Source organism: Siniperca chuatsi, linkage group LG10, assembly GCF_020085105.1.
Source record: "Siniperca chuatsi isolate FFG_IHB_CAS linkage group LG10, ASM2008510v1, whole genome shotgun sequence".
In the NCBI taxonomy this organism is placed as follows: Eukaryota; Metazoa; Chordata; class Actinopteri; order Centrarchiformes; family Sinipercidae; genus Siniperca; species Siniperca chuatsi.
Window position 1 is genome coordinate 14,067,862 of NC_058051.1, and position 12,909 is coordinate 14,080,770.

A 12,909-nucleotide genomic window follows, 5' to 3' on the forward strand; every position below is an offset into this window, starting at 1 on the left:
TTAAGAAAATGGCTTCAATATAGCTTCAATTACAACCTTCTACAAATGTGCACAGCACAAGCATAGCTTAACTGCACTGAGCAAATAAGTGGCAAAACCAGTGCTGTTATCAGGTAATGGAGTCAGAGGAAGAGAGAGGCCCTTTGTGAACTTGACACTCCCATTAGGCCCCTACTGGAAAGTACAGTATTTGATCAGGAGATGGGAATTGAGCAAAAATGAACTGAAACTAGATCCCACATGACTTATTTTCCTGTTGGCTCTCAGCTTTAGGTGTCACTCAGACTTAATAAAGCTCTCCCATTTTCATTTTATCACAGAAAATAGACTGAGCAAAAATAAAATCAGTCGGTTTTGGCTTAATGGAGCAAAGTAATGGCGAGGTGAAACTGACACAACACATTCTGTCCATAGTAATAGTATCAAAATGAAAGCATATTCACTTCTGGAGTTTTCCAGGAATCAATTCAAACTGAATATTGGCCTTTTTCGCAGACTTTATTTCATAATGGTTCCAACAAATACAGCACTTTGGCAATAGTCTGTCACCTCAGGTGATACCAACACAGCTATTTCATCCTATTCAGTTACAGTATTCTCTAGCCCACACTGAACCTCCTCCACCAACCTATAACTCTTATTTTATTTCCGCACTTTATACATTAGAGGTACATTACATCCATCCCAGTAGATAGGATGAGTCCACTTTTACACCCAGGTGTTACATTGCAAGGTTAGGTCATTTGGATGGCTATGACCTTTGATGGCTCTGTCGTCAATGAAAATGATCTGGTGATCTCTCATTGATATGCACACAGATGCCCTTGTGCTGTACATTCACACTGTGGTGATAAGGCCAGAGCAATTCACTCGGGAGATATTAAGGAAATATTCAATTGGGAATTACAAATTATAATTATAATGTAAGGCCACATTTCCCTGTCTTAGGTATGGTGGGGTGTGCATGGTTTCCCAGTGATAGGGCTAAAAAGCAGTTTTTACAAGAACACGATTTTCCGGCATCTTTCCTGGATTTTTCTTTAGCGGAGTATATAGCTGGTATGTTTATCATTCCAGTCTTCTTAAAAGAATGCTTTGCTTTTAAAGAAGTAATTAGATCAAGTAAAGTGAAAGGAAAAATCCAACACTGAGTCCCAAGTGTTCTGGTATGCGATTAATTATTCTGAGGAAGACAGATGTTAAATTGTGTATGCCCATCAGCGCTAAGACTTTCTGAAGATTTATCATTCATGTAAATCATGAATAAAATATTTCCTTGTTGAGAGAAAATGCTACATCTGTTTGGTGCATCATTTACTCCTGACTGCAAGAAAATAAGCAAACAAATCTGACCTATTAAAGCATGTTTTCAACACAGAGTGGACATACAATGTAAATATGAAAAGTAGTGTGATTTGTATTTAATTTCATACAATCACTTAAGAGATTAAAACTTGTTCACAAAGTATATGTGCTTCACTATCCCAAACTTTATAAACTGCTTTTCAACTGCAGTCTATCAATAATGCTGTATAAGGTTAAAAACAACATCACACCACTAAATTCCTTCCTTCATAAACTAAACTATATTATCTGTATTTAATGCAAATGAAGCATACGTGTTTTTCTATTTTCCCCAGATGTATGAATAAATAAGTAAAAACAGTCAAGCAAGTGTGAGAGTGTCACGGGGATCACAGACAAGGCAATGGTGGAGGTGGAGGTCGAGCCACAAGCCACCGGGACGGTAGCGTCTCCAATCGCCCCTGGCGACCATCACGTTGCCATGCTCCGGAACAGACAGGCCTGCTCGCCCAACAGATGGAACTAATGATGCGAAACAAAAGAGATCATTTCACTGTGGTCCTCTAGGAAGCCACAAAGAGAGGCTTGGAAGTTTGAATGATGGAACCAGGGGACTTGCATGGGGTTAGATATGGGTAGCCTTTTTTCCAGGAGTTGCTCAGATGAATAGGAAAAAAAGGCCTTTGATGTTTCTTACAGAAAGCGGCACATTAAAAAGGCAAGTATAAAAAATAAGAGAAATGGTAATCAACCTTCAAGTTCTTCTGAGGATCCCCACTAGAGATGGGTTTTGTTTCTGATTATATGGACTAAGGGGTTCCTGATAAATATCCAGTCACATATGGGTCATCAGACTTCTGATGTAAAATTCTCATGGATGAAAAATGATGACTGAGACAGCTGGGAAAGTGTAGTTGCAGAACTGACAGTTCAAGTTTTACTTATGTTTACTTATTCAAATCAAACAATTTTACAAATAACTTCAGCAATAACTGAATGCAGTAATTACAGTAAATTATTCACTACTGTAGTTGGATCATCTCATCTAGCTAAGCCTTGTTATATAATTTTTCTCATCATGCAGAATTATAAGCTAAGAAAGAGAATTTCAATGCCAAAGCTTAAAGCAAATGTATATAAGACGTTAATCAAAACAGTCTGGTAAGCAAGGTTGTAAAATATCTTATAAAGTAGAGCTACGTATGTGCACCATCCGTTTTTTACACTGTGTTGGATAACAGTTGTAAACAAACTGCTGTGTCCTGAACTGACAAAAACAAATCAAATTTGAGCTGAGGACATTTGCATATCCTGAGGGACAGGATTAGATTTAGAGGTCATCTCTTACGAGCCAGTCCTCAGCAGACGCCAATGTAATGTTTCTATGTCAAGTACATTCAATTGCAGCCTATGTGAGCCCAGTCTGTTTTCCAAGTCAGACAGTCAGAGAGAGAGAGCACAGCTCTTTAAATACAGTATGTGAACTGAGAGAAGCCAAACACCTTGGGATGGGATTTAACCAGGATGGAGCGAAGTGGAGCCCAATCCATGCCCATCCGCACATGGATGGGATCACTGGGAAAAGTTCAGCTCCGACACTGACACAAACAGCGGAGCAAGGCCTGTATTAGAGTCAGGTTAGCAAAGATAACACTATCAGCCTGATCCCCATGGGTACCAAATGCCGGGCCTTGCTGGCAAATAAAGCTACAGTGTCTTGACTCCTTGGCACATTAGCTCTGATTACAATGACCTTCATTATATCAGCTACCCTTATTACAACACGTAGAAGGCGTCGCTCCCCTGGGCAAAGCACAGTGGGGGAAAGAGTAAAGGAAAGCAGTGAGATTCACTAGTAAGACTTCAGCTGTTAAAACCAGTCTCAAGACCTGTACTGTAATGTACAATTAGCACCTGTGAAAACAATTGTAATATTCACAGTTGCTGACTAGTCACTTCACTTGAAGAGAATTTGTGGATGTATTGTTAGATTCAGATTTAACTATACGGTTTATTTTTAATAAAAACCTTTACATTGTTCTGGGACCACTCAAAGGTAACAGTACTTGAAATATGAGCATTTGTTTGGAACTATTCTGAAATTTGGTGAGTTTTAAGAAAAAGATTGTTCTTTTGTTATAGAAACAGTAATTAGTTAGAATTCAAATTATTCAAATGAAAAACTCAACAATGTCTGCACTGCAGCTTTCCACAGCAAATATAAGCTCACTAGAACTTTAAAGTCTTTTTGATCCTTAGTTCCTTAAAATAACATCCAGAAAGAACCGCAAATATTTTGATTTATTTTTTACAGATTTCATTACTAAATAACATGCTTGACTATTCAAGGACTTGCCATTCAACATCCTATGTGGGCAGACGAGCTCTATTTAATATGTAACAATGTTGTTAACCTCAATTTCCTCCTCAATCTGCCCCTCCACAGGCCACATTGTTAGCTTGAGGGAGCTCTTGGCAAATGTTACCACCGTGGTGGTGACTCTCATTCAGTCTGACCACCCTGCAGGCAGGGGGATTCTCTCCCACAGCCCTGCTCATCCCTCCTTCATGCTCCTGCTATGCATCTCACCCTCTCTCTTTGCTGGCAGGTGACTCAAAATAACAGACGTTGGCCTGAGAGAGACGCTTCATTGCATTCACTTAGCGCTGCCAACACACCCCAACAAGGGATGAGCTGAACTGTGGGGGTTCTGAGGACCATCCCTTCAGCCAGCAGGAGGGCGCAATGTTTGTTTTTGTGTTGAGATACAGAGGGTGGGAGGAAGGGGGGGGGGGATCATCTTGTTTTGGATTAAGAACAAATCAAGAGATTTTATGAATTAAGAGATGTGCCTCAACAGCAAGTTCTTGAAAACAAGAACACCTGTAGGCGGCACAGGACAACAACCAGTGAGTGACACACATACACAGTATCACTCTCAGCCTCTTATTCACATATTTGTCAAAGTATAATTCCTGAGGAAGAATAGAGGATACAATTGCAATATAGCCAAGAGTGCACTTAACAGAATCACGAGTTTAAGCCATGTTGATCCCCTATGACGGTATGTTAAAAAAAGCAAATAAAATTGTAACTTAATTATAGATTTATAACGAGCCACTGCACCACTGCCAAAAACAAGTCCCATACCAAGGCAAACAGGCACCTGTCGAATGCTCTCTGCTCGTGGGTTTCCATAGCTTAATTAATCTAGGCCTTGGGGTATCATGACTCGTGCGTGATGCATGTGTGCATGTTTGAGACAATTAAGTTGTTCATCGAAACAGAGGTGCAACTTCAACATGGAGCAGAGACACCAATACTGCACATTACAAGCCGCATTTTGTGTTTTGTAAAGTCAATGATCCAATAATTTGTTTCCCACTGACGGAAACAGAAAATTAATGACAACTGTGTGAAATGCTTTTTCATACAACTGAATTACAAATCACTTAGTTTGATCTCTCAATTACGGAAAACCAATCCAGCCCCAATTTATACTTGAAATGTTTTTTTACCCATCACTGTCTTAGCTACTGGATACATTTATTATATTTACAGCAAATATTGGTATACCATGTGCACAAATATAAGTTTAAGACTCACCTTCCTGTTGAACAATCTGTCCTGAAGCTGAAGCCGCTGAGGAGTTATCGCCTCTGGCCAATGCTCACTCTACCGCCATCTGATTTCTGTAGATAAACATAAAACAGCTGTTTACCATCACATGTAGTTTCTTTGAAATTAGAGATTTAAATCACTTGATCTTGTGAGAACAATTTTTTTAAGTTGAAAAGCAACCTCTCGGGTGCAAACAGATTGATGTAAAAAGGATAGGTAAAAAGTCTGACAGGGGAAAGCCAAGAATCCTGACACAGTTTTTCATCCAGGTGTATCCAAGGCAGCATGTCACATTTTTTGCCCGCTGGGGGGCATGTTTAATGAAGGTCAAGCAAATGAAACATGTCAACTTTAAAAAGTGCTACTGGTAACATTTTGTGTTTCTCAAAATTAAGATATCTCCCATAAAGCCCATTCTTCCTGTTTCTGGTCAGTAAGTGAAGTTAAGGAAACGCTGAAACAACGCAGATAGAATAGTGCTTCGGTATTATAAAAAAAAAATGTAAACAGTAGTAGTTTTTGTACTCTAAAAAGTGGGCAGGCACAGTGATTGTATGTTTATTGAAAAATCTAAATGAATGTGGAAATGATTTATTGATGAAAAATACAACACAAATAATTGGTGACCAAAATGGATTAGGACAAAAGTATGAAATTCTCATGACTGCTAATTACCACTTTGAATGAGCCTGATAACTAAAGAGAAAAAGTATTAAATGCAATAACTATTACTATTGCTAATTACATTTCCAATTATGTCACTAATGAGAACGACTTAATTATCAGCACATTGGATAAATAAGAGTTTTGCTTTCTACCGTTTGTGATTGAGGTGGTGATTTGGTTACGACATCAAGGGCAACTTCTCTGACCAAAAACACACCAGATAAAGCTGTTTAACTCTCACAGTAGCACAGTCTCCTAAATGATGATAAAATAATGATAATGTAAATTATCTGCACAATAATTTATAGATTTGACCATGGCCCCTGTGTGAAACGTAATCTGTTATCAAACTAAGTTATAACAGGACAGTAGTTGGGCCTCCTAAGAATTGCCTTTATTATACAGTACTTAGTGGTTGTGATGTAACTTAAGATCCAAGAGAAAGAGACACTGTCAGGCAGATACACAGGCAGCCATACAGACAGAACAACACTGTAAATGTGGAAGCTCAATTTGTTCAACTTCTTTACTTAATAAAGTGCTGGGGTGCACCAATGTACCAAAAATGATGTACCTACAGTTAAGTTATCGAGGCAAGTCTTCCTTGTGACAAGTTATGGGTCTCCATGCAATGGCTAGTCAATTAAAAACATGTTTCAGCTAACAAAAATATGAATGGATGTACTTTTCATTGGAAAGGGTTTTTACAACATTCCAGAGACTTAAAGCACAGCTTATGTGCTAGTGTAGGTTAGAAGACAGTTTAATATTCAATAAGGTATTAAATGAAAAAGGAATATGAGAATATGTTTGGCAGAGGCCATGCACAAATCTAGTGTTCAGTTATTTCCTGCTTTGGAGAGTATATAATTCACTGATCTATCTTGAATCAGCATCTGAATCTGTCAACTGGTTGATGACTGCTGGAGAAACACTATAAGACATAACACCCCTTCTCTCTGATCCACAAACAGCCCACCTGCAACCCTCCTCCACAAGCTAGATGTCAAAATATTGCTATATCACACTCTGAGAGTCTCAAAAGGCTGTTGATATTTCTTTTATTCCTTAAGGGCGTTGCTCTACCTTTAGGAGAGCGGAAGTGTTGCAGAGGACCATGTCTGAGTGCCAAGTAAAGGCATGATGGATTAAAGTCATATCTTCCACATGGCTGCTTCCTAATCCTACCATCTGAGGTAAACACAGGACCAGGTGAGGCAACACGCCTGTCTGAGACACCTCTGGAGCATAGAGGGACCTCCTCCTCATCACGGGACTGCTACTTCCGACTAGCATGGAACTTGTTCACAGTGGGTTCCAGTCATAATTGGGACATATTTGCTTTCTGGTCTATTGCTGATTGATACACACAATACTAATTCAGTGTATTCTTGCTTTTGACATTTGTTGTTCTGTATACAGGAGAGGTGATTTTAGAGTACTGGAAGGAGCAACAAAGTTTGGAAATCTGTAATAAACAGAAGAGCTGAGTGGTTACCATGACCGGTAATAGCTCCACACACTCAGAACTTAAAAGCAACTACAAGGAGTTTTTAACTGGTTATGAAACAGTCTCAATTTAATACTGATGCCTACATAAGCAAACGAGACCATCAGCGAGAAGACTGACTATTTCTATATAGTTATTCTAAATGCCTGTCACCGTGTCTGATCACCCGGGGAATCAGTCTAAACGATTTACGGCACGCACTACCCAGACCAGAACAGCCAGTACGTTAAGCAGTTAAAAGAAAGCAGGAGGAGATTTTTCTATTTAGTGGTTATGGCTGATACTGGGGCAGGATCAGCAAAGAGAAAAAGAAAAGATTGACCAAAGAGCACGGGCAAAAACACAAGTCAATCTTGGTTGGTCATTCAACAGATAGAGAGAACTGCGAGATTTGAAAGGATTCAAAACCGATCCAGAATTGGCCCTCTTCCTCCTAGACAGGTATGTAAGTCCCAACTCATTCCCATTCCCAGGGCGTCAAATACCAATGTTTTGTCACTCCTCTCAGCGTTGTATACAGACGCACAAGGTACCCTTGAGCGCACAAGGTACCCTTGAGCGTCTGTAGGAGACACCTTCAGAAAATACTTGGTTAGGTAGTAGTAAGTCATGTGATGTAAGTGACGTAACTCACGTGACATGTGAAGTCACATGACGTGACTTGTAACGTAACCTAAAACTTTAAATAACTCAATGTTAACTTTTGGTTTCACACGAGATACGAACCCCGGTCTCCTGGGTGAAAGTCCTGTGTTTGTTTGACCCAACCATCCACCGCAACACCTCCACACTGTGTAGATATGTAGCTTGTTATACAAATCACTTTCAAAACAAATGCGCGCACTAAACAGATAAAGATCTTTACAACACGGTGGAAACACTACTGCTTTTATCCACAGGGGCCGCCAAAATCAACACAAAATGAAAGTTCCTTGTAGTTGCTTCAAAGATAGTCAAAAGAATATCCAATAACCATTGTTTAAGTTAAAACATATCTCTGAAAAGTGCAGCACAGAAAAACAACAGCAATGACTGCTTGGACGAAGAGATGAAAAAAAAAACAACATTGAATTTATTCAAGTAATATATGCTTACACTTTTCGTGCAATACACACTATCTGTTTTCAGATCAGAACCTGAACATCTGGTTCAGCTCTTTGTGTTTTTCATGTGTTCAAAAAGTGAGCAATAAGATGATACTTCTGTGTGTGTGTCACTGCCAAGGAATGTTGCCAACTTTAGTTTCAAAGTCTCTCCCTCTCACCTCAGAGGCAGGACAAGACGAGGACCAAAAAAACAAACAAGAAAGGAACATTCAATGCCTGCTTTAAGATGGGGCTGATATTTTTTTTAAATATCTAGATCATTACATAAAAACAGGTTTTGATATGTTATGGCATGACTGTTTTTCAATACATTTTTCACACATGACCTCACAACTTGAAAAAAAAATGTACACACCCATGGAACAGGTACTTGAGGTTAAAAAAAAACACAAAAAGCTTCAGGAAAATGGGTATTTCACAAGTAAATGGGGTGAGTAGTTTCTGGTATTTGCCTTAAACTGGTATTTTTAATTAGAGTGATGACTCTTTCTGGGACAGGAAAACACAAATTAGTAAGCAATGCAACACATTTTGGGAAAATGACATTCAAAAACTATGCCAATAATTCATAAAGAAACAAGTTCGGTTCTAAACATATATAGACCTGTTATAGTAACTAAATTTGTACACAACATTCATATTTACAAGACCTATTAATGTAGTAAAGTAAGCAAAGTGGAAGGAACATGTTATATAAAAATCCCCTTTTTTATTTGCAGTTCAATTCAGTTTTAAGTGTATTATCTTTCTTTGTAAGTTTGACAGATGTTTTTATGAGGTGAAATTTGTCCGCAATCCCCTTAAACAACAAGGTATATATATATATACACACAACGTAGAGCCAAGCCACTTGTGAAAGCCTTGTTAGAACATGTGAATGAGGGAAGTTTCTGAAAAAATGCATATTTTGATTTTGGTGATAAAACAGCAATCACAGGAGCTGAAATGTGTTAACTGTTCAGTGACTGTGACTGTTGTGCCCCTATGAAGCCGTTTGTTCAGGTGATGTTTCATTAACATTTGTTAAGTGATGAAAACAAAAGAAGTTTCATTAAAATCAATTCCTCTCTCAGGGAAACTTTACTTAAACACAAGGCATTTACAAAGAGTTAAAAGTTCTCTATTATTGTTGATTAGTGCTTATTTTGTTGCAAATCAAATGTTATGAGCTTAGAGCGAGGATCAAGTCTTTGTCTTATAGCCTAGGATACTCGGGATACTCAAACTATGGTAAAAATAATAACAATAATAAAAAAACTGAGCTTGAGTCTACCCAAAAAGTTGCAACAGTGCAAAACTGCTCATAGCGTAAAGCAAGTGCATGACAAAAAGAGAAAATCTGAACCTGAATGGTGAGATTTTCTGAGGTTATGTTACCTACAGTTGCCCTTAGGCATAAATATCAGATAAATATACTGTACAATATACACACGCAGCTTTGTCACGCAATGTGACTTGAGCAAAAAGGCATCCAGGTTTATCGTTACTCTTCCAATACATGTGCAGCTGGCCCACCTTACTATTTTATGTCTGACTTTTTTTGTGTTGCTTTAGAGTCTTTTAGCTTTAAAGAATCGTACTCACTGAATAGTGATGTAAATCACTATTCACATCAGTATTAAGAATGTTAAATGTATAGGTTTGTTTCAAGAACACAATCTAAATGGAATTTTGTATGTGTGCATGTGTTTTCAGTGTTATTACAATGTGGATATAGACACATCCTGTGACTATACCACCTCACAGTTTCATTCATGCTTTTATCAATGATTTCAAAGTCTTCCAACCACTGTTGGTTTTACTCTCTGAAATAAAATCCAGCTGCCTGGTTTCAGTGTGTGTGTGTGTGTGTGTGTGTGTGTGTGTGTGTGTGTGTGTGTGTGTGTTTGTGTCTGTATCTGTGTGAGATGACAGAGGAAAATAAGAATCTGGGCAAGCCTTTTCTTTCTGTATTCTCAGGACATTTAGTACAAATCAAAACAATGGATTCCAATAGTGACGTGTTTTAAGGTGAAAAAAACTGTGCACTGCTTACATTACAACACTGTTCATTCTCCTGATTGTTCTGATGTAAAGAAACCCATATTTAGGCAAATCAATGGCTCTCAACATACTGAGCATATGGCTGGACAATAGACAAGTAGACTACGCTGAAATACTGGTTTTCAGTTTTAATAGCTTTTTTTTTCTGTGAAAACTTTTCCCCATTAGGATCTATTGTAACTGATATAAATACTAGCTGACCCCCACTGCTTTCTCAGTGAGGATATAAACTTTTTTACAGTGACCTTTCAAGCCTACACAGGGTGGAGTATTACTTTAATTGCATCTAGGTACCCAGCCAATTTTAAAATGCTATTTTAAACTCAGATTATTGACTATATAACAGGGAGTGGCATTTTTATACTGTGCCTTGCACAGCATGGCTCTACCTGTTTCATGTTTCAGTTGAGGGTATCACAGTGACCACATCACCCAGGACACCTCCACTCACTTTACCTGGCTTAGATTTGGCTGTTTGCCTTCATAAGCCAGATGAACTTCTTCACTTCTCAAATAGATCTCAATACTCTAGCTTTCCACACCCGAATGTAATGACAGTGTTCTCACATGCCTGGACAAACCAGATTTTTGGGGAAAAATCACTCCAGGGTTCATATTAACTGCTCTAAATGAACTAGAGCAAATTCTAATTTCATCTTCATACAACACTGAAATATAAATAGTCATAGCCATGTTTGTTTGCCTTGGGAAGATATCTTTTGGGGGTGAAAGCACGGGGTATGATGAGTAGTGGTAAAGCATATAGAAACAGTTTAGAAATTTCATCAAGCACAATCTGTTGATTGGGTGTGTTTGAATTGGTGTGACTGTTGAGTCCTACCAATTTAAAGAGATTGTGCGAGTCTAGAGTGAGTACCAAGTGTGGACATGTTGATTATGTATGCTAGGAGTGGTTCATTCTTTTATTGGAAAATTTACACCCGTGCAGTGATTTATATAAATCAGTAGTGCCCACAAAGCAGTAAAACTCTAATTGTTTCTTCCATTTTGAAAGTCTAGCGTCCATTAAGGATGCAGTGAGTAATAAAAAGGACTTTTAATCAATCCTCTCTTGTTGATGAGTTGATGTGTGAATGGGCTATCCTACCTGACAGTGCTACCATATGTTGATTTCTTTTTCTATCAGGCAACAAAGAGACAGAGGGAGCTTATTTCATTGTAGGTGACTGCATTTACTATATAACTTAATCAAAATACTCTGAAGAAAGAGGGTAATTTATCTGAATTGTTTCTGGTCTTTTGATCTGTTTTCTGACTAAATACTTGGCTGTATGAGCAAATTTGCCTCTTTTTGCTATAGTCCAGCTCTTCACTAAAAAGTACTGTACTCAAGGATTCTAATATGATATGATCCAAACCCCAATAAATAAGCCAAATGAATACAACTCCTCTCATCTTTTCAATACTAGCAACGCTCATGATATTATAAAGCAGTTTTAGCATGCCATCTTACTCCCTTTTGCCCACACTGCAGTCTCTGTAGTGACCCTTTCATTGTCAGATTAGACTGGCCGACCCCTCCTCGACCGGCTGGCATGGCCACAGTAAATCCTGGAGACTGCTCATGCTAGGGACCTCGGGTAATTAATAAAATCCCCATTACATGCCTTGTGCCCGTTGTTTGCTATTTCAACACCCCATTTGTGCCACGATTACAGTCATTATCAGTCACCGCCATTAATTCTCTACCCGATGCCAGAACTGCATACTAATAAATTGGGCTCTAAAATTTTTTTTTACCTTTCAAGGAGTTGGTGTTGGAGCTGGGCCAGGAAGTGCCACTCCAGATTAGGAGTCATCTGGTGACTCGGAAAGAGCCCTTTCAATAGAAGGCTTCTGCATCTTTGGAGATAGTTCAAATTTCCCCTTTGATTATTTTCCTTTCCCCTCCAAAATGAATCTTTATTAAGCTTAAATCCGGAATAAAATGAAATTAGCAGACTGCAAAATATTGCTTTCTTTTCTGACTCTATTCCCTGGTGCCTGCATGCAAATTATAATGCTTATTTATGTAAATGAGGTGTCGTCTTTAATTAGTTTTGCTTGAGGGCATTAAAATACATGTATTCTTTCCCCAAAAATGATTTGTTTTGTTGCTCTGTTCAGTTTAAGTTCAAAATGAATGATTATGCTGACTAAAAAGGTTTATTAATTCTTTAGTTTTCTTTTTTTTTTTCCTCTTTTGGAGAATTATCTTCTCCACCCACTTCCTGGGAAGTGTGTATTCTCTGTGAAATCGAAAAGCCTCTTCAGGCAGTGCTCTGAGCACTACTCTGACAAGCACTTGTAAAGGTCCCAGGTTGAAACCACATAGTAGAAATGCACTTCCACATATCAAATGTGAAAGCTGTGCTCTTCAGCAATTCTCTCTATATGTATGTGTTTGGCTACGTGACTGTTTGTATAATGACACATTATTGAACAGGAGATTTGCGTAACTGTTGTACTTTTACATTTATATATGCATCCTAATGTGCTGTTTAACCATTGGAAAGAACATTGTGCTCCAATCATGTGTTGATTCTATTTGCATTTGTTCATACATCACAGACATATACACTAAGAAAATAACCAGTCTTGAGAGTGAGAGCTGTGTTATTAATCAAATGTTAATATCGATGTAAATTCTGACAGCA

General features: G+C 38.3%; 1 long non-coding RNA gene across 2 annotated transcripts in view; it reads right to left on the bottom strand.

The window, feature by feature from the left end:
* Positions 1-517: 517 nt before the first annotated feature.
* LOC122882815 overlaps positions 518-12,909 on the bottom strand; it is a 40,690-nt gene continuing 28,298 nt past the window's right edge. For both annotated transcript variants that reach the window (XR_006379465.1, XR_006379464.1), the window contains 2 exons: positions 4,913-4,998; positions 518-1,827 (listed from right to left, as the gene is read on the bottom strand). This is a non-coding gene — a long non-coding RNA (uncharacterized LOC122882815). The remainder of the gene's footprint in view (positions 1,828-4,912; positions 4,999-12,909) is intronic.